Genomic DNA, 3,876 nt, shown 5'->3' with positions numbered 1-3,876 from the left:
CTCCTCAAACATGGACCGAGTGTCGCCCTTAACACAGACCAAGGGGAGGACGGCCGCCTCCTTAAACACAGGCCGGAGAGGAGCGTCAGGGCCAGGCTCCTCAAACATGGACCGAGTGTCGCCCTTAACACAGACCAAGGGGAGGACGGCCGCCTCCTTAAACACAGGCCGGAGAGGAGCGTCAGGGCCAGGCTCCTCAAACATGGACCGAGTGTCGCCCTTAACACGGACCAAGGGGAGGACGGCCGCCTCCTTAAACACAGGCCGGAGAGGAGCGTCAGGGCCAGGCTCCTCAAACATGGACCGAGTGTCGCCCTTAACACGGACCAAGGGGAGGACGGCCGCCTCCTTAAACACAGGCCGGAGAGGAGCGTCAGGGCCAGGCTCCTCAAACATGGACCGAGTGTCGCCCTTAACACGGACCAAGGGGAGGACGGCCGCCTCCTTAAACACAGGCCGGAGAGGAGCGTCAGGGCCAGGCTCCTCAAACATGGACCGAGTGTCGCCCTTAACACGGACCAAGGGGAGGACGGCCGCCTCCTTAAACACAGGCCGGAGAGGAGCGTCAGGGCCAGGCTCCTCAAACATGGACCGAGTGTCGCCCTTAACACGGACCAAGGGGAGGACGGCCGCCTCCTTAAACACAGGCCGGAGAGGAGCGTCAGGGCCAGGCTCCTCAAACATGGACCGAGTGTCGCCCTTAACACGGACCAAGGGGAGGACGGCCGCCTCCTTAAACACAGGCCGGAGAGGAGCGTCAGGGCCAGGCTCCTCAAACATGGACAGAGTGTCGCCCTTAACACAGACCAAGCGGAGGACGGCCGCCTCCCTAAATACAGGCCGAACCGGAGCGCGAGTGTCGCTCCTTAAACACGGACCGAGTGGAGGACGGCCGCCTCCTTAAACACAGGCCGAACAAAATGACACAAAGTGTCAACTGCGAATGTTGTCCATCCAAGGAAGGAGCGTGATGCCCGGCCGGCTCCTTAAACACAGGCCGAGAGTCGCCCCGGACGGTCCGCCTCGCGGCGCCCGTCTGCTCGGATAAAATGACACAAAGTGTCAACTACGAATGTTGTCCATCCAAGGAGGGAGCGTGATGCCCGGCCGGCTCCGAAAACACAGGCCGAGAGTCGCCCCGGACGGTCCGCCTCGCGGCGCCCGTCTGCTCGGATAAAATGACACAAAGTGTCAACTGCGAATGTTGTCCATCCAAGGAAGGAGCGTGATGCCCGGCCGGCTCCTTAAACACAGGCCGAGAGTCGCCCCGGACGGTCCGCCTCGCGGCGCCCGCCCGCTCGGATAAAATGACACAAAGTGTCAACTACGAATGTTGTCCATCCAAGGAAGGAGCGTGATGCCCGGCCGGCTCCTTAAACACAGGCCGAGAGTCGCCCCGGACGGTCGCCTCGCGGCGCCCGTCTGCTCGGATAAAATGACACAAAGTGTCAACTACGAATGTTGTCCATCCAAGGAGGGAGCGTGATGCCCGGCCGGCTCCGAAAACACAGGCCGAGAGTCGCCCCGGACGGTCCGCCTCGCGGCGCCCGTCTGCTCGGATAAAATGACACAAAGTGTCAACTGCGAATGTTGTCCATCCAAGGAAGGAGCGTGATGCCCGGCCGGCTCCTTAAACACAGGCCGAGAGTCGCCCCGGACGGTCCGCCTCGCGGCGCCCGCCCGCTCGGATAAAATGACACAAAGTGTCAACTACGAATGTTGTCCATCCAAGGAGGGAGCGTGAGGCCCGGCCGGCTCCGAAAACACAGGCCGAGAGTCGCCCCGGACGGTCCGCCTCTCGAGGCGCCCGCCCGCTCGGATAAAATGACACAAAGTGTCAACTACGAATGTTGTCCATCCAAGGAGGGAGCGTGATGCCCGGCCGGCTCCGAAAACACAGGCCGAGAGTCGCCCCGGACGGTCCGCCTCGCGGCGCCCGTCTGCTCGGATAAAATGACACAAAGTGTCAACTACGAATGTTGTCCATCCAAGGAGGGAGCGTGAGGCCCGGCCGGCTCCGAAAACACAGGCCGAGAGTCGCCCCGGACGGTCCGCCTCTCGAGGCGCCCGCCCGCTCGGATAAAATGACACAAAGTGTCAACTACGAATGTTGTCCATCCAAGGAGGGAGCGTGATGCCCGGCCGGCTCCGAAAACACAGGCCGAGAGTCGCCCCGGACGGTCCGCCTCGCGGCGCCCGCCCGCTCGGATAAAATGACACAAAGTGTCAACTACGAATGTTGTCCATCCAAGGAGGGAGCGTGAGGCCCGGCCGGCTCCGAAAACACAGGCCGAGAGTCGCCCCGGACGGTCCGCCTCTCGAGGCGCCCGCCCGCTCGGATAAAATGACACAAAGTGTCAACTACGAATGTTGTCCATCCAAGGAGGGAGCGTGATGCCCGGCCGGCTCCGAAAACACAGGCCGAGAGTCGCCCCGGACGGTCCGCCTCGCGGCGCCCGCCCGCTCGGATAAAATGACACAAAGTGTCAACTACGAATGTTGTCCATCCAAGGAGGGAGCGTGAGGCCCGGCCGGCTCCGAAAACACAGGCCGAGAGTCGCCCCGGACGGTCCGCCTCTCGAGGCGCCCGCCCGCTCGGATAAAATGACACAAAGTGTCAACTACGAATGTTGTCCATCCAAGGAGGGAGCGTGATGCCCGGCCGGCTCCGAAAACACAGGCCGAGATTCGACCCCGGACGGGCCGTCTTCTCCCGGCGCCCGCCCGCGTACGCCCCCCATCCCCGGTCGCCCGTCTGCTCCCGGCGGGCCTCCGAGTACCCCCTCACCCAACTGACCGACTGGCACTCATGACCCGCCTTGGTAGGGCCCCCATCGGCCTCGGCTCGTCCGACGTCGGGTGGACGGTTCCTACCCACTGCGGGTCGCACTCTAGCGCCCCGGCCGCCGCGTGAGCGTGCGCTCCCCGCGCCGCCCCGCAGGCCCCGGCGCGACCGTACTGCGGCGAGACCGAGACGACCCGGTTTGGCATCCATCCCACCTAGCCACGATCCACGGAGGCCGAGCGAGCGGCTGAGTGTCGGGCGCCGCGCGTGCGAGCGTCCGCCGGCCGCGCCGGTCCTTCCGCGAATGTCGTTTCTCAAACCCTCCGGCTTGATAGCGGCGGCACCACGGGAAGCCGTCCACACACACCGTCCGACCTCTATCCGAAAAGCCTTCCCGACCAACCGCGGTCGCGGGGGCGTCTGTCGCTCCGCATCGGGGGGGCGTATGGCTTCCGCGCTACGCGCTGCGGGCTCGGGGGGGCCGCAACGGCTGAGTCTGACTCGGCCGGGGCGCAGCTTCCCTCCCGGCAGTCAGCAATAGTGCCGATCGCGCCTGCCACCAGCCCCCTCCCCGACGGGTTCGTCGGCGCCGGCTGGCCGCCGTCCGCCTTCGTTCCCCGAGGGTTCCCAACCAGCGCCGATCCAACTCCGCATCCTGGCCGCACGCAGTGCGTGCCTCGCGCGGGTAAGTCGCCGGCGCAGCGCCGCAGCTCCCGACCCCCGCGTACGGGAATAGTTGAGGGCCTCAGCGGGCCGCACCGACCGAGTCCGACTCGGGCCGGGGCGCAGATTCCCGCTTGGGTGACCGAACGTTCTCTGCTCGGGCCGGAGGGCCGACGCCCGTCCCCCCCCGTCGTCCCCCACGGACCGCCTCCGAGGCCACTTCGCACGGCTCATCCTCGGCTCCCTACCAATGCTTAATCGATGGGGCCGCCCGGCCGGATTCGCGCCCCCCTGTCCACCGCGAGTCTCCCCAGACTAACCCGAGTTACCGCCCAGCTCGCCTAACCTTGCACTCGCTCTGCCAAACGGTCGTGTAGTCGGCGGGCCGTCCTACGGGTCGCCCTCCCTCCCCAAACGCGCGGCGGGAT

Source organism: Syngnathus leptorhynchus, unplaced genomic scaffold (genome assembly GCF_054491065.1).
Source record: "Syngnathus leptorhynchus isolate UIUO unplaced genomic scaffold, UIUO_Slep HiC_scaffold_33, whole genome shotgun sequence".
NCBI classification, from domain to species: Eukaryota; Metazoa; Chordata; class Actinopteri; order Syngnathiformes; family Syngnathidae; genus Syngnathus; species Syngnathus leptorhynchus.
The sequence above is the reverse complement of the archived record's forward strand: the minus strand, read 5'-3'. Positions refer to the sequence as shown.